Here is an 18,763-nt window from a genome sequence, read left to right as displayed (position 1 = left end):
AAGGTACATAGTTGCCTTAGTTGCATGAATTGTTGAAGATCTATGAAACTATACTCCAAGTATATGAAGTCTGAAAAGCTTTAAGTGTTTTAGGACAAATTTTAAAATTCATCTTGTTGAGTCCTTATGTTCTCAGCCCTCACTATTTTTCCAGTGTCAAATGACTCACTCATACACTGATTTGTATTTCAGTTTTTGGGCTTTAACCAGAGATGTCTAAACATTGCATAGCATCATTTTCAAACCTGTGAACTATACATTGAAATGCCTCCTCTAGGAACATAAATTTGCTTATCAAGGAATTTCTCAACTCCAGTAAAAAAGCTGTACTTAGCATGCTGCCATTCCAGAGTGTGTGAAAACACTTTGGCTTTTTTTTATAATAAAAATGTGAAATTCCTCCTTTATCCACTTGCATTTCAAAAAAAAAAAAAAAAAAAAAAAAAAAAGCACCCCTAAAGAAATGTTCAAGTATCTTCTGCAGTAACATCTTTCACTTCTTGTTAAAACATATTGGGTTTTTCCTTAATTGATAAAGGATTCCTTTTTCCCCACATATTGTTCCACACCATGAAGTGAAAGTATCTGACAAGGGCTCTAATTTAAGGACACAATTTTAATGGAAAAAACAGTTACAAGTTTTGGAAAGAAAAACTTTTTAAACTCAGGATCTCATGTTAACAAACAGCTGAAAAGAACACCAGGTTTAGTTACAACCAGCCGTACAACATTGCATCAAGAAAAGTAACATAATAGTGCAGCCTGGTTAGAAAAAACAAGAACTATTGGATTAGAAATACAAGCTTACCAAAATCCTGGCTCTCAATTCTGGGTAAATAAATGCTATACAGTACACAGTTTCATGCTGCTGCAGTGTCCTCATTCCCCTCAAAAAAAAGCTTTTTATTTCCCAAAGCACAGTTATAAGAAAGAAATTCTTACCTATCCCCCTGACAAACGCTCAGGCTGCTGGGCTGGATGTTCCTTTAAGCCATCTGGCTCACAAATACATGTCATGCCATTCCCGGAGTCCTAAAAATACCTTCAGCCTTTCTTGCTGCTGACAAATACTTTCTTCTAATTCAAACAGCAAGATTTTATTTTCATCAATAAAACCAGCTCTGAAAGAAGCCACAACGTCTCCAAAGAAAGCTGCAATGCATTTTGTCATACAGTCCCTTCCTTCTTCACAGAGCTTAGAAAACAGCAAGGTTAAACACCCCACAAGTTGTTCTTCATTGCATCTCTCTCACATTAAAGATCCATGCATCTAAATATTAGTTTAACAACCCTTCAGCACAATATGCAAATGCAGAATGTAAGAGCTTACAAGGTCAACTACACACAAATAAGCTGCTTAATACCTTTTTTAAATGTTTAAAATCTGCTTAGCTGTTCCTCACATTTTATGTCTGCAAAGCTTACCAAAATAACAACAAAAATGCAGATTCACGCAAAATAATTAGATCATGACACTTCTACAGGAAGAGCTGAACTGTAGAAGCCTCACCTTTTTCCAGAAGAGTCGGCACTAAAGCAGAGCAAGGTTACACAGGGAGAGCACACTGACTGCAGCAGCGCGGTGTCTTCATTCCCAGTGAACAATGAACCGCTGAGCCAGAAACTTAACACTTTGTGGCTTGCAGGTCCTGCCTGGGAATGGGGTGACAGAGCTCTCTAGGAAAACAGCCCAGTTTGGATGGGTCTGAGGACACCAATGTTGCACATACTTATTTGGCTGCATTCACTGCCCCAAAATATTTTTTTTTCTCTTTGTAATTATTTTTCATATCTCTTTTATTATGTTTTTTCAGCTGATGCATGATCCATCTATCAATCCATGGAGTTGGCAATATACACATGGTCATTTTCCTGCCACTCACATAATCAATCAGTAATATTCTTCCTCATTACTAGACCACAGAAATGCTAGAGAAAATGATCATTAAGTTGTATGAAAATTCCCTTAGTTCTCATTTTCCAAATCCCTAGGAACTTCATAAGACTCCCACATTTTAACAGAAATTTTCTAGGTATGTTTTCTGTTAATTTTCAGAAATTTTCATCAGAAGCACTTTGGGCTTTTTTTTTTCCAGTCTTTTACTAGGAAAGTGAAAACACCTTTTCTAATTCTTAAAAAAAAATTACCAAAAAAAATTCAGGCCTCGTTTGTGCAACCCTCCTGAAAAAAAAAAGCAGGCAGCAAATCTGTCAACCAAACAGACCTCACTGAAGGACTTTTGAGTGGGACAGTGGTAAAAAGTGGGGATGACCAGTCTGTTTTAAACCTGTGACTGCTAACCATGGAAACTGCACTTGGCACAGGTTCTGCAGTAGCTCCCAGAAGACATTTACCATCCACTTGTGCAGAACTCAGACTGGTATCAACAGCTGGATACAAAAAAATACACAAAAGACATCTGCCAGCTCCCACTGGGAACTTCCAGAGACTCCACCTGAACATGTATCAAATGCAAAATGGCTGCAATTATGTTAGAATTTGTACTAAAGAGCTGGAAACTGCCTTAATGAGAAGTGTCACATTGCACCTTATACTACAGCCTCAGATCTCAGAATTCCTGGACTCTGGTGCTTACTCTTCACAAATCATACAAGTCTACTTCATTTCTCTTTCTGCATGGTTTTCCTTTTCAATAGCAGAAATTTACATAAAAATACCTGGTTCAGTCAGACCAGAATCAAACATTTTTATGGAGCCTGAGTATGTGATGTAAGCAAAAGGATTTATTTGTGTAAAAAACCCAAACAACAAAAACTAAACACAAACTAACAAAAAATATAAGCAATAGATGAAATGTAGCCCCAGAATTAGATGTGAGGTTAAAACAAGTTACAGTTTAAATCCCTAGATCACCTCTAATAGGAAAATGTTTAACTCATGCTAAACTGCTCAGGGTTCTTAACCCTGTTACATTTCTCAATGCTGTTAAGGATAGCACTATCTTAGTGATTTCCTCAATGTACCACGTTCTGTGGTTTTCCATGTTGGAAATGTTGGAATTTGTTGGAATGGTCATCGTTAAAAAAAGCAGAAGTCAAAAAAATACTAAAAGTATGAGTTGAACCTAATTTCCATCTGCATTTCTCATGTCTGGAAATAAAGATCACTTGGAGTTTTTCACTCCAAGCTTTAGCACAGAGTCCACAGTATCCATGCCATTTGGAACTTTCTTTTTTCCCCAGTAAGAAATTCTGAGATAAACCAAGACCCTGCAATCTTCTTGCTTTGGATTCATTTTCTCATCAGAAGTTTAAAGTATTTTCTGTGCACAGGTTTCTCTCTACCTCTTATCTCCTCACAAATGTCTCTAGACATTAATAGAAGAGAGGAATCCTAAGGATATAAACTTACTTTGTGTTCTCTCCAACTCGCTGACCGCACCAGGACAGGTACCGGACCAAGCCAAGAAACACTGGTTGAAGTGTTTGCTCTGCTCAGGATTTTGCTGAGATTCTCAGCAACTCAGTGTCTCAGCACTCTCCTCATGTATTAAGGAAAATACCTTAATTGTTGGATTAAAACAAGTCACTAGAAGAAACAGACTGTGCATTACGTATAAGGACAGCAAACTTCTACAAGTTATGCCAAAAAATTAATTTTTTTGGTCTTTCATTCCTTCTCTGTGATCTTACAGACTCAGTCTTTCCTTCTCACAAGAAATCCCTTTGAGGAAAGAGTTGTGGACCACTCCTTTTCCATCCCCTCTTGGTCACTTTTCTTCTACTTATCTATTGCCAATGTTTCTAACAGGAAAAAATACTCAGGATTTTGATGTTGAAATCATGGATGTTGCAACAAAATGAACAGCAGATCAAAAATACATTTTCCTACTTCAGTAGGAGCCATGCCTCCCAGCACTCTGCTTGCACAGAAGGTTAATGTGCAATCAAGAACTTGGCCATCTCCTGGTTTATAGGTGATGAGTCTCAACATCTGCTGACACCAGAGATAAGAGATTCTTGCTAACTGACAAAATTAAGGTATTTCAGGAAATGAAAAACTAAAGGAAATACTTCCAGAAAACATATTCAAGAACAAATATGAGATGTATCAATAGAGACAGTGGGACTCTTTGTTCTTGATGTTATGCTTCAGGAACTGGCAAAATAGTCAAAATACCTACAAAGATTGATTCATAAGGGGTTTTGAATCAAAACAAGATAGTTTGATTCATAAGGGGTTTTGAATCAAAACAAGATAGTTTGTGCTTCCTGGAAAAGTATCTGTGTTTTAATTAAGGCCACCTTCAAGGTTTAAAGCATCCAATTTAATTCTTGTCTGCACAAGAAAATCTGTGTCATTTAGCCAAGCAACATTTGGATGGTTTTACACAAACTAAAAAGACCTCCATGAACATGCCTCCAACATTCATTAAGCATTTGCTTAAATCAGTCTGGCACATAGCAACCCTTCACCAAGGTACCTTCCTTTCAGCATGCCTCTGCAAGTTTATTAGCTTAGCCTGTCAATTTAAAATCTGAGTTCTTAAAAGGTGCAGTGTCTCTGTAGCTGAAATCTCGGGAATGACAAGAAGTTATTGCAGGCAGGCAGTTACCCCCCAAACAGCCACTCATGCACACATTTCTTCCCCCTCAAGCAGCAAGAGGAATTGCTTTTGTCCTGCTTCGTGGCAAGAGAGGCTGGAGCACAAATGTGAACAGTCTCTGCAGAAGAGCTGGTCAGTCACAGCCAACTTCAGAAACACAGAACTTGCAATGCCACTAGTGCCACGAGACAGAAAACCACAAGAGCTCACCTGCTCCCAGCTGAACTTGGAGCCACAAAGATATCAAAGACCTGTGAGCACTGCGGGGGAGCAGCTCTGGACTCCTCCCTGGCCTGCACAACTTCTTGCTCACCCTCTAAAGCACAGAGCAGGCAGCAGCAAATCCTACCTCAGGGGTCTCTAATCCGTGTCAGCAGTGGAAAAGCTGATTCACCCCTGAGCACTGTGCTCCACTTTCAAACATGCAAAGGATCAGGCTGCCAAGCCAGACTGCACAGCAAAGGGCTGAGATACAGCACATAAAACACATGTTTACAGGCACTTTAATCCATGCTCTACATTTCAGTAACACCACTGGTTATTTAATCTACAGATTTAATGTATTTTCACATCTCAGGGAATAAGCTCAGAAGTTCCTACACCAAAATACCAGAAATTGAGTATGCTTGAAGTCAATTTTTGAATGAAACAGTACAATCAGCTTCCTAATTTTCTACCTTTTCTGCTGCAGCGTTTTTCTAGTTTTTACAGAGTATTCAAACAGAACATTTACACTAATTCTTACACAATGCTGACTCACATGAGAAACATGCTAGAATGTGGCTAGAGGATGTGGTGCATACAACTCTCTTACACAGAGAGAATTAAACAAATGCTTCCACTCCTGCTGCAAACCCCTGCTTGAACAGCCCAGACCCCACCACTGACACTACTTTATACATTAACACAGTAGCTGCAACAGCAGATGCTTCCATCTCCATAAATCACCATATGTTTTGAAAAGAAACCCTTGATAAGAAGACAGTTTATCTGCCTCCCACACTCTAACAGGGATTCAAACAGACTTCACCTCTGTAATACTTTTTGAGAAGGGAAAATCAAATTCATTTCTGCACTCGAAATACAAGAACATACTCTTACTCTGCAACAGTAAGCAGTATCTCTCCAAAATGAATGGTACCAAAGGAAATTGCTTGATTTTGGGGATACCTTTAGCTGCAGTATCACCTACCAGGCAGATGCAACTTTTTAGGAAGTTGACAAACAAGTCTCAGAAAGGAATGATTGTAATCTTGGAAGTTTTACATTTTCCTTTCAGTGGAAGTCTCACTTTACTTCTCCACTTCAAGTTATCAACACAGAGCTGCCACAGTGCCAAACTCAGCCTGCTGGCTGCTCTGACTGCAATCGTTCTACAGGACTGCCAAGGAATGTAACCAAAGAACCATCCTGCCTCTGTTCTTGTCACCTCCACAGTGCCCTGCTCTTTCTCACTGGAAAATCCCAAATCCTACTTTTACTACCTGCTCAGACACTTCTAACCTCATCCATGTGACCCCACACCACACGCATGCCTTATACCTACCAGTAAAAACTTGAGGTTTGCATCACTTATTGTGAGAAAGCCTATTTTCTGGAGATAAATTTTCAAAATACCAATAATTTATCTTTATTCCACGTGCCCTGCTGTTTCCAGGCTTTCTGCCACCTAAAGTTCTTCAATCACACCTATTGTTATTTTACATCACTATGAAAATGATCAGACTCACCCATTCTCATAAACTACAGTCACACAGAAGCCTTTCAGGAACTCTATCCAGTGCTACTCCTGTGCATAATGCAGTATTGATTTGTATCCTCTGAGAATGTGATTAGATAGTAGAAGCCAGGCCACAGGCCCTGAAATCTGCAGTCAGTCTCTCTTCCAGCAGAACAAATGCCACTTCCCCTGCTGGCATCCTCATCTGAGGCTGGGAGATGAAGGCTCATTAGAGCTGCACTGTTATTTCTTTCCTTCCCTGCTGCAGAAGAGCTCCTAAAACTCTGCAGGAGCTTATCTTACCCAGAGATGAGGAAAAGCTTATGCAGAAGGCATGCAGTTCTTCAGAGACAGTTCTACCAGGGGAGGCCAATTTCTGGTTAATCAAAAGCCTCTTATCTGGAACCACCTGGACATTTACACTGTTCTAAAATGAGGCCTAGGAATCCCAGCTGGACTATTTCACATACTTAGAGGTTCTCTATGGGGTAGCATGGCAGAAACACACTGCAGGAAGAGATTGGTACCATCCTTTCTTGGGCACAGTCTGCATTTGGATCAGCTTAAGCTAATCAGAGATACCTAGGAATAGCTTCCTATTAAGATGACACCCATAGGAAAGGAAAAAAAAAACAAACAGATCCTAGCTCATAAAGCATGCAAGAATACTTAATGTAATTTGCAGACTACCAGACTACTCTTTCTAAGGAAAGAAGGGATTTGAGCTTATGTTGAAATACATTTTCCAGGGAAAAACAGCATGTTAGCAGAGTGCTAACAACCCTGCCCACCTGCACAATTACTGTGCTGGCACTGAGATTTCACCCTTCCTTTGAACAGAAAACAATGCTCCAAATACTCTGGACCAAGTGGAGAAAACACTGTTTACAGAACAGCAACAAAGCCAGGGCATGAGATTATATTTTTTTTCCTTTGGAAGAGCAGGGGCTGCATTTTAACTACATAATTAAAGTCCTGTAGGGTCTACTGCAGCTGCCTTGCAACTGATATTAAAAACAACTCAAGATACAGTTTGGCAGAGATGCTGTAATAGAGAGCATCAGTGTTCTAATTACTTTCAACAGCAAGTTTTCAGGCTGACACCTGTGGCAAAGTGAACAAAGGTGAAACAGCTGTCTAGAAAAGTGGATTCTAAACACAAGGTTTGCTTCCAGTACCACATTACAGCAGGGAATTCTGACCTGCTAAGCCCCCCACTACAAGCAGCACAGGACTTTTAGTGGCTTATTCAGATCTGTCTGTTTTCTTACAGGCAAGGGACCAGAGAACCTTTATTCTGCCTTGCAGGTAACTTTGGGACAGTCCATTTGCTCCAGCATGTTCTGCTGCAGCTTTCCTTACAAGCTTTAACACACACACAAAAAAAAATAAAAATACCACATGGCAATAATGAACTGACTAAAGAGCTGGAGACCAGCCACGAAGAATAACACATATTTGCTAAAAGGAAGAGAGAAGCCTCAGTGTTGCATATAAGTATATACTGAAGAACAAGGGGGGAGCGGAGGACGGGGGGCAGGTGGGAGGGGAAAGACAGAAGAAACGGTTTTAAAATAAATTTCCCAGTCATAAAGAAAAGAAAGGTTTAATATTTCACGGGGTCACACAGCTCTCCATAAAGCAATGCCTGACCTCTCCCTACAAACGAATCAATGAACGGAGCAGCGCCAGCAACACCAACACGTAGCGATCCTCACATTTCGGGTCAGATTTGCAGAGTTTCAATCTACCTGCAGGCGGGCTGCTGCTGCTCTCTCACATGCATTTAAAGAGTATAAAAACAGTAATTACGTTATCTCCCATCCTGTGTAGCACACCCCACGGCAGCCCCTCGGTCTCCCCCCGGGGTCAGGTTAAACAGGAGCCCCCAGCAAAGGCCGGGGCAGGCGGGGACCCGGCCGGGGCAGCCTCCCGCTGTCACCTCACCCGGGTCAGCCCCGCACCGCACCAGCCTCTGGGGCTCAGGAACCGCTGCCCCAGGGCAGGCGGGAAAACGGAATCACACAATCCATTCGGTAGGGAAAGACCTCTGAGATCATCGAGTCCCATCTACCACCGTGCACAGAGAGCCCGATGCCGCCGCTGACCCCGACCCGCCCCCCCGGGCTGCCTCTCACCCCGGCGCCGCTTCCCCCGCCGGGGCCGCCTCCCCTCACGCCGCCACCGCGGCCCGTGTCCCGCACAGCCCCGCACTCACCGCGGCGGTGGCATCGCCCCTTCGCCCGCCCAGCGCCCGCTGTGGCGGCGCTGGCGCCATGTGACCGCTGCCTCCTCCTCCTTCTCCTCCCCATTCTCCTCCTCTTCCTCCTCCTCCTCCTCCGCCGCCATGACAGGGGGGGCTGGGGCCTCAGGAGAATATGGCGAGCCCTGAGGGGTAGAGCCGAAGTGCTGTGCTGTGTGTCTTGCGTCCCTTTTGCCGAGCTGTGAGGGGAATCAGGAGTGCAGGGCTGTGGATGTGCGGCTTTCACTCCTCTCCTCCCCTCAGGTTTGCTGTGAATGTCTTTGTTCATCCCATCGGGTTTACGCCGTGTCTGGCAGCTCTCTGTGACGATTAAAGCCTTTTCCAACCCCCTCGAAGTATTTGTTTCGGGCTTTTCGGCCTTTAATGCCCGTAATGGAAGTGCAGAGTCAGAACTGTTCGGGTCCCATCCAGCCCAAGCCTGCTCACATGAGCAGGTGTCGCAGGAATGTGTCCAGGTGGGTTTGGATCCACCGAGGGGAGATCCATGACCGCCCTGGGCAGCTGTTCAGTGCTCTGCCACCTTCAATGTAGAGAAAGTCTTACTCGTCTTGGAGTGAAACTTCTTGTGTTTTAGTTTATGGCCATTGCTCCTCATCCTGTTGCTGGGCACCACCAAAAAGAGTCCAGCACTGTCCTTTTAGCACCCACTTCTGAGATACTTCTATGTCTTAATGAGATCCTTTCTCAGTGTTTAGACTGAACAGGACCAGCTCCTGCAATCTCCCCTAACAAAAGAGATACTCCAGTCCCTGTAATTGTCCAGGGGTTTTGAAGGGGGAAAAAAGGCCTGTGATGGAGGATTTCTGGGCTGACCAGGCATGGATCCCTTACCCTGTAGGTTGAGTTGCTGTGTGGAGTGCGAGGGGATCCTTTCTTCAGCTGGAAGAGGGAGATAGCAGAGGAAAATCTACCACAACTGCGCTGAAATAACAGATTGGCAGTTAATGTGCTTCCATAGAGACAAGATTTACATCCTCACAGGTGGGGAATCATGCTGAAACCTCAGATCTTTGATATCCTGGGTAAAGGGTCAAACCACTGGCTTACTAAACCCACCACAGCACAGATCCATCTTTGTGCAGGACTGGCTTGGCAGGTGTCGTTTCTCCAGGCAAAGGGGTAAAACTGGAAGGAATGCTGGGTTTGTAAACCCTGGTGAGGTCTAAGAACAAACTTACTGTCAGATTTGCACAGCATAGTCAGGACTGGGAGCTTATTTTATAAATACCCAGATTACAGAACTTGAGCTCCTGAATGACACTTTGAAGATGGCAGATTTTATTTTATTGAAGTGGAAATTAAGCTGGGTTGACACATCCAAGCCCATTCTTTGGTGGATATTGCCCCCAATATCCAGAGATTATCACAAGATGCTTTATAATAACAAAAATAGAGCAGAACCCAGAACCTGTCAAAGAGCTGTAGCTGCAGCATTAGAGTGCAGAGGGCAAAAAGGCAATCCATAATCAGAAACTGCAGTGAGAGAAAAGGGAGTTACAGCCTGTGGAGGGGTTAGTAGGTGGATGGCAAGGAGGCAGCAGGGATCAGGATGAAAGCAAGGTGCAGTTAAATGAGATAGCCATGCAGTCAGCCCCCTATCAGACAGCTTTTCAGAATTCCAGCTTCATAATGGCTAACATGCAGCTTTGATCTCTCTCTCATAATAATTTAGCCCAAGGACTGCAAGTGTGTGTTAAGCTCTTTTAGGTAAAAGCAACCTCAGCATATATGATAAATGTTTTCTGCAGAACCATTGTCCTGGAAGTCCTAATTTGGCCAGTTGTTGCCCACCTTGTAATTCCAGCTATTTAATCTCTTTTAATTCTTATTCATAAGAAGTTCCCTGGTGCTTGGATTATCATTTTATTAACAGAATTAATAAACCTATCCTTTTTAGTGTCATTTACTGTAAGGTCTTTGAGATGTGTTTTATTTCTCAAAATTCCTGATAATGGTAATCTGTCCAGCACAATTGCTTAATAAGATCTGTGATAACTCCTTAGTGTTAACTAATTGACCCACTTCCTATGTGCTCACAGCAAGAGGCAAGAACTCTTATAACAGTCCTGGCAAGAAGCCATAACCCAAAGTAATCCTCTGTCAATGTGGGTTGGGGTCAAAATTTGGGTTCCATATGTACTCAAGCACTGAAATTTCATTTCTGTTGTTGACATGTCTTGGACACAGAAATTACACAAAAGAAAAGGACAGTCAGCTGCAAAAGATATTCTTTAAATCCTGTCTCTTCTCTTAGATTGACCCATCTACTTCATGAAAAAGGAGGCAAATGTCCCCAAAACCAAACAGAATTCATGTGTATTGTTTTTCCAAATCCAAATTGTTCAGAACAAATTTCTCCAGCTGATGTGTAGTGCTTGTTGACCAGCTGTGATAGAGAAGACTGGAGGAAACTCCAAGTATTCTTTCAAGAAGTGGGAGGCCTTGGCAGTTGTTTCAGTGGTTTCCTGTGACAATTGTTCACCTACAGGCTGTCTATGACTGAAGTCAGCCTGCACATCCCCTAGTAGAGTTTCTAAGTAATTCTGGTTTTGAGTGGCATAGAAAAGCCCTTGCAAGTGCTGGAGAGTTTATTTGGAGTGTTTGAGGAAGCAGGACATTTGTCTGGTTGCTCTCAAATCTCTTCTTTCCATTGTTACTTTGGCTGAAGACCACTTCACGTGGGTTTTTTGCCTGCTTTCCCAAGGGAACAAGGTCGAATGACAACTCAGAATATGTATATGGGTTTATCTGTTCTGCTGTCTCTTCTCAAGTACTTCTGAAATCTTGGGATACGTGTATCAAATTTGACAGTGGGTAGAGATCTCAAAGGGATTATATTCTAAATAGCTTTGCGAAAACAGGTGTCTGAATAGAAGAAATTGTTATCCACCACCAAGGAAAAGCCTGTAGAACAAGGTCATCCCACATACCCTTAAATTTATTAGGAGCACTCAGGAAAGAATCTATGGAGCTCTTGTGGCTCATCTATTGAAGGCATCAAAATTCTGTGCTTTGGAGCAGCTGTAAAGGCAAAAAGGATGTTCAGTACATTAAAACCAGAATATAGAACCAGATGGGAAGATTTGTAACATCAAAAATGCTTGCACGTCTTAAATATTGTGTGGAATTCTCCCTAAAGCACCAAAAAAGGTACCTCTGTACCTTGAACAGCAATGAACTGATTGGAATTGCTTCCTTAAAAAAAAAAAAGCTTTTGAAACCACTTGAATGGTTTAATTTGGAAAAAGACCATGAAGGAATGTGAATGTGATAGTAGTCAAAAAATCTGTTGTAATAGAAAAAGTGAATTCTGTGTTTCTTATAGCATAAGATTTAGATGTCCTGAGTGGAATTTCGAGGCAATAAATTTAAAATAAATAAAAGAAAGTATGTTTTCTCTAGAGTTACAGTTGTAAATTGCTGCAAGTGTATCCGAGAGGCCAAAAGTATAAATGTTCTTGTGAGTGGATTAGAAATGGAAATGAGAAAAATGTCCACTGAAGCCTCTTAAGCATAATGCTAATGCAGCTGCCAGCTGAGGAAATCTCCAAGTAAAGGGGTGGATTCAGCCAGCAGATTAAGGCACCTAAATTTGGTTTTTCATGTGTAGGTGTCTCCATGTGAACCAGATGTCTAAGCTTCCCTTATACTCAGCAGAGAATTAATGTGGGATTTAGTTACATAAATGCAGGCACTGAGTGCCAGTTTAGGCACTGAGGAGTTTTCTACCTGGCCTCCTGCTCCAAGAAGCAGCAGGTATCCTAAAAAAAACCTGTTCTGGCTGAAATCTCACGTGGAAGTTGTTGATATCTCAGTCCACCACAGTTGTCACTGAGCACAGATGGTTGGAGAGCTGAACCCTGCTCATGGAGGCACAGCAAGCTGTTCAGAGCACCTCAAGGCAGATAGATCAGTGTATTCTGAACAGCTCATTGGCTCCTTGCTCCATCAGCTGTACTGAGTAGTTCTGCGTCGACTGGAGGATCAGTTTGCATGCAGATGAAGACATTGGCATGGGGACGCTTCAGTCTAGGTGTCAGAACTTGTAGGTTCTGCCAGGCTGTACAGGGAATATTGCTTAGCCTTTCATGCTCTTTCCTGAAGTTTCCTTAGCTAGTCAGAGTTGATTCAGCAAGTATTGATTTAGGATGGCTTTTCATACATAATCTCTTGGATTTTGTATGAAAAGCCATCCTAAAATACTCAGATCTGTTGGTAATGAGCTTGTGTGAAGGATTAGTGACAGTGTGTTGTATCATGGTGCAGGGATATGGAGTGACACTTGGAACGCAGCTACATGACTCCCTCAGCCTGGAAGACACCCAATGGCCTGGAGTTCTGGGGCAGCCACAGGTAGTGCTGCTGACACCGAGAATGGCCAATTCTTAAACCATTCAATCCTGTAGCTGAAAGGGATTTTATCTTTTTTCTTCCACAAAGGGAAATCAAAACGAATTGGATTGATGACAGGCTTTGCATGCTGTCATCTGTGAATCAGACCAGTTAGGTTTTATTAGAGTAGCACAACTTGTCTTAGATGAATTTAGGCTGAGATTCAGGGCAAAGAAATCAAAAAGAAGGCTAACTAGAAAAGCCAGATGATAATTAAATGAGTTTTGGAATGCTGAATCAGTTTTTTCCTCAGTCTCTCGTGCTTCAAATTATTTACATTTCCTCGTTGGAAATACAAAATTTAGCACTAATGCTGTCCTCTGGGGCTGGTGAAGGTTCTAAGAAAACAAGTCAGCAAGCTCAAGAGTTTCTTTTTTGGACATCCTACAGCAAGCTATGAAGCTTTTTTCAAATTTCATTGGGCACCAGCTGTGCTCCTGCATGTTTGCTATTTATTGACAGAATGCTTTGATAGTATAATAAATAATAAATAATAAATAATAGAAATAAATAATAAATAATAAATAATAAATAATAAATAATAAATAATAAATAATAAATCCTTCTAGCATTGCTGTTGTCAGGAGAACATTGTACTCTCAAATATCTTGCTCAGACAGAGATGAGAGCAAACCTAATACGTTACAATAAAAAGGTTCTCTCCCTTTTCCCATACACAAGACACAGATAAGATCTACAAACCAGCTAAATATTTTAACCCATCCTAATGAAGCAGGAAACAAGTAGTAAGCTGGAATGATGAGCATGTGTGATGTGGCCCTAAAATCTGCAGGAATATGAGGAAGGAGCCAGTTGTGTGACATACAGTGCCTGGGAGAATTCACAGGTCTGGGGATCTTGCTAAGAGTTGTTTTGGTTTAGCAAGGAATTGCAGTACTGAGCATACAGAGTAATATTACAGATAAAATACATACAGAGTAAATTGTCATGTTCTCTTCAATTCCCTTCAAATTTTTCTCCTTCATTTTCCAACCCAGGCTGTGTTATTTTTCTGCACTTCTTAGGATTTTTAAGTTCTTCTGTAGAGTCTCTCCAGAACTGTGGAAAAGTTGTATTTTATTTTTGAGGTGTTGCTGACTAAATTCCATCTGGTTTTCATGTTCAGAAGTTCTCACTCTTAAGATCTTTGAGTGAGATGCTACATTTTCTAGAATTTCTTTTTACAGAAATAAAACTTTCCTTGGAATCTGTGCAGGGAGGTAATTGGCTAAACATTCTGTCCAGTGTTGCTCAACTGTGCTCAGATCACTTCACAGGCTCTGGAGTCTGGGCCAGCCTGGGCTGATTTCTTTTCCACTTTGGACTGTTTTGCAAAGTTTGAGAATGAAAACAATCCCATAAACCCAAGAAATCTCATAATTGAATTGGCTTTTTACCAGTGAACTATTTTACAACTCTGCCAAGAGTTTCCTTCCATCATTGTTTCAACTCCCTAATAAGAAAAGGAAAAAAGTTTATTTGCAGAGGAGTTCAGTCTCATTATCTTCTTTTTACAGATGTGGAAGTTAAGCACAGAAAGATGAACTTGTTTGTTCCAGGTCATCCAACAAAGCAGTGGCAGACAAAAAAAAAAGAAGTGAGTCCTTCAGTGCTTTTTCTATTGCATCACTCTATCTTCCTGTTTTGATGAAACTTCTAAAATGTCATTTTCATAGGTAAGTATCTGAGAAATATTCAGACTTGCTGAACAGTCTGACAAAACCTTTAGTTATGTCACATAAACTGAGGTTAGATAGAGTTCAGACTGACACTAAGACTCCAAGCCTGAATTGTGGCATTTCTTTTATGCAGGGGCTATTTTGGTAATTTTTTCTCACAGCAGGTATAATCTTTCCTCGAAAGATACCTCAGCCTCTAGCCCTAAACGTGTTGTACAACAGGATGCTGAGCCTTTCTGCTTTTTCATACTACAGGGTTTTTCCTGCATTCTCAGGAATGGGCTTTCACTTTCCTAGAACTGAGAAATGCATAAATATGTATGTGTAACGAGGAAAGGGTGGTTATCCAGTAATATTCATAGCTCCATTTTAGATCTATTTTTCCCATTGGTATTATAAAATTTATAAAATTATTCTGATTCTCACTAACTGGGGGTAGTTCCTGCTTCTCTGTAGCAACTTTAATCACAGTGGTACCCTTCTTTTTCTTCTACCCCCACCTCCAGTTTGTCTTTTTTTGTCTGTTTCAATAACACATCCTAAAAAAAATTTCACAACTTGACAACTGTCATGAGCAATCAGACAGTGATTTACAAATTTGTACTTTGAATCATTCTTCTTTTTCAGAGGCCTGACATGTTTGCAGTAAACCTCATCTTTGTATTGTTTTTTCAAAGACTATGTGAAATTCAGGAGTAGTTGTGTTTCCTATCTTATGCACATGTGAGGAACTGCAGAGGAAATTATATTCTTATAGCTAAGATGACAAGAATTAGTAGACATGACTGTCCCTTGAGGCACTCTCTCCATAAATATGGATTTATTGCTTGATGTCTTCATTTGTTATCTAGAGTATGTTGATAAAATTCTTATTCCCACAACCTGTGACTACTTTATCTGTTTAGATTAGAACCACTTGCAGTCAAACACAGTTTCTTGTTGGGCAATTAAATATCACTACAAGCAGGGATGCCTAACCTCTCTCAGAATTCCCAGGCAGATTGAAAGCAAAACAAGAAAAAAAGTCCCCATCAGCAAGGTACTACTCTTTGTTGCACCACTAACTTGTGGTTTACCAGAGAAATATGTTAGAGTAGGCTGTAAAAACCAGTATTTCTAAAATGCAAGTTTTAGAAGTGTCATAGACTTGATTTCAATAAATGATGAAAACAAAAATAAGTGTTCTAATTGGTCTATACAGTACCCAAGAGCTGTGCAGTTACATGTACATTTACTCCTTATTTTAACATGAACAAGATTGGTATGATTAAAACCCTCAAGGCAATTTTGGGGCCTATTAAATGAAATGAATGACTGGAGGAAACCATTATTTCATTATCTGAAAATGCCAAGCTCTGAATGAAGTGAACTGCCTAAGGCAAATGGTGAAATTGGAAGATAAATATCACAGAGATTTATCCTGAATAGACATTGTGCTATTCTAGGGAATAGCATGTTGATAGCAGGAGAATTCTGTGTGAGCTATGAGATGCCCCCTGGTGTATTTAGGCTCAAACTTTTTACACGGTCAGAGCAGGAGAAAATACCAGAATACCTGAAGTATTGACAGAGGATAAGGAAGTGTAAAAGGCACAGGAAGCTGCAGAAGAGGGATTGGTAGCAATGCCATTTAGCATCTGCCATTTGCAATAAGAAGCATTAGCTGTAAGCTACTCAGATTTGGGTAACATTTTCAGCAGTTGGGGTTAGAGGATGCTATGTGGTTATAGGGATCCAGCTGGGGAAGGGTTCAGCAGCATTTTGTGGATGCTGTAGATGGGAGGAGGGTTGGAGAGGCTTTAATGAACGCTGCAGAAAGGAGTTCCATTCTTCACTGTGATGTCTCTTCGATAGAAAGCTTTGTGAGGGTTATGGGGATTCCCAAACTTGCCTGTGCAGCCATGTGGCTGAATTCTTCTCACCACAAATCCCCATATACTCTGCCTTCTTCCTTTTTCTTCTTTCCTAGAAAATTCTACTTGTTTGGGGCTGCTAAGAGGAGGAAGAAGCTGGGAAGGGACAGGAGAAAAGGAATTATTTCAGCAGAGGGGGAGGAATAGACGCTCAAGAGGAAAGCTTTAGAGAGCAAGGATTTCTGTTCCTATTACTGGGGTCAAAAATCACTGCACCCAATGCTCTGACAGTAATGCCTGCTCCCCTTGCTTTCAGGGTCAGCAGTGGCTGGGAAGGTAGAAATCAAGTATAGCCTGTGTGCCCTGATGTTTGTGTGTAATCCAGAACCCTGAGCAGAGTCCCTGTGTCCCAGGGAGGGGTGCAGTGACTACTGGGACATGCTCTTACAGCAGCCCTGGATTTCAGGTACAATTTTAATTAAAGGGTCATTTGTTACAGAAATGCTAGTGAGTAGCAGTTGTATCTTGAATAGGATAAAAAGAGAAAGAAGTGGAAATATTTCAAGGTCTGAGATTGGGCTGGTTGGCATGTAGAGGACTTAGAAAAGTCAGGATATTTTTGGAATAGTGTTGTCAAAGGAGAGAGAAAAATCTGTGATTGGGGTAAGAGCAATTAGAATTCTGTTGCCTCTAAATTGGTATGGATGGCTCTTCTCCAAACTTAAGTGGCAGTTCTAGATGCTAGGAAGTTGTTCTGTGGTGTTGATTATCCAGAACTTTTCAAGAAATAAAGTCACATAAACCATAAGGACCTATATATGTGTAGACAAGAGCAGAATCAAAAGCAGGTGATTCTGAGTTTGAGGAGGAGCTCCTGCACTGTAAATTACCTGTTTATGACTGGAATTTAGTATTTGCAACTCTCTTTTGGAGGATGACAAAACAAAATGTGTTTGTTGCTTCATTCAAGAAGAAAAAGAGTATTATAAACTATTTTCATAATTAAATTAGTGCAAATCTCAATCCTTTTTGTATGCCCTTGTGATGGAAAAAGAAAGATTATGCAATTTTATATCATTAAGAGAAAATGCCAGTGGTTGAGCCAGCCACAGAATATGTCTACATATTTTGGAGATTTTTTTTACTAATTAAAGCTTTGGTTCTCTTGTGGATTAAATAAGTGAGGGTAGGGAATTGAGGAAATGAAGGCAAAATCCCTTGAACAGATTGATACAGCCTGTAACAAAATTTCATTTCAGCACTTTATTGCATAAAAATGTGTTGTAAACCAAACAATCCTGGTGGTGTTCTTACAGCCTTTGTTGCCAAAAGAAAGAAAATAAAAATTTCAACTTTCATTGTAATGAAAGCCTCCAGTTCTTGTAATCACAGGAATAAAGCCTTAAAGATTTGACAAATACATAAAATGATGGCTTATCCTACAGAGTCAAATTAAAAATAAAAAAATAAGTGAAGAGACAAAGGGAAATAACTTCTATTATTTTTTAACAAAGCCATTCTTCCGATTTTACAAAAACCAGCTTTTTGTTAGTGCTCAGGCTGGTAATGCTGAGCAGAAGTCCCAAATATGTTGTCTGGCAGTGCACCAGTTTGAGTTAAACCAAAATATATTATCCATTCTCCTAAATGCAAGCTTCTGCTGCACCAGATTTTGAAACCAAGTTATCTGAGAGTTACAAAGCAATACCAGATGGTGACTGTAGGTTGGCTGGAATTTGTGGTCTCTCTCGTCTTGCCACATGTTTCACCACTTGCAATATACTAAATTATATTGTTCAGTTATTTGTCTCCTTGGCTCAATATTCCCTTTCTTTCATGTTCTGGACTGGTGCAATTCTTCGTGGTTTCACTAGGTGGGTCCCCACAACAGTGCACTGGGGAAGCAAATTGTTGAGCAGGCTGAACACACTCAGGTTAACTTTATCTCCCAGTCAGCTTTATTTTCACTTCCTTTGGCAGAAGTTCACTACAGCCCGTGTTTGATGTACAGTCTGGTGATCAGTGTGTTGGGAAGTTGTCATAAAGGGGCTGCTTCTTCCTAGGACTATTGCATCTTGAAGTCACCTATTTCAAATTGAATTTAAAACTAGTGTAGGCTTTCTGATAGCCAGTTAGGTTCAGTCCCATCAATTTTTGTAATTATTTTACCTTTCAAAAGGTGAGGAAAAGCTGGTGATCAGCAGCATTACATATATCCTTCCTTTCCAAAATCACATAATTTTTAATGCTTTCATACTTTTTATACTAGACAAAAACAAACAAAAGAA

The 18,763-nt window shown here is 40.9% G+C and overlaps 1 protein-coding gene across 4 annotated transcripts in view; it reads right to left on the bottom strand.

Annotated features, from left to right (window-relative positions):
• The window catches only part of GALNT11 (polypeptide N-acetylgalactosaminyltransferase 11), a 46,638-nt gene extending 38,061 nt beyond the window's left edge, over positions 1-8,577 (bottom strand). The window contains exon 1 of one of the 4 annotated variants that reach the window (XM_030964051.1): positions 8,507-8,577. The gene's annotated coding sequence lies outside the window, so the exon portion shown is untranslated. Of the gene's footprint in view, positions 1-1,510; positions 1,900-8,100; positions 8,127-8,426 lie in introns of those variants that run through there. The other 3 variants (XM_030964059.1, XM_030964090.1, XM_030964075.1) reach the window with 3 other exon arrangements.
• Between the last annotated feature and the right edge of the window lie 10,186 nt (positions 8,578-18,763).

Source organism: Camarhynchus parvulus, chromosome 2 (genome assembly GCF_901933205.1).
Source record: "Camarhynchus parvulus chromosome 2, STF_HiC, whole genome shotgun sequence".
NCBI lineage: Eukaryota > Metazoa > Chordata > Aves > Passeriformes > Thraupidae > Camarhynchus > Camarhynchus parvulus.
This window is presented reverse-complemented; position numbering and strand designations above follow the sequence as displayed.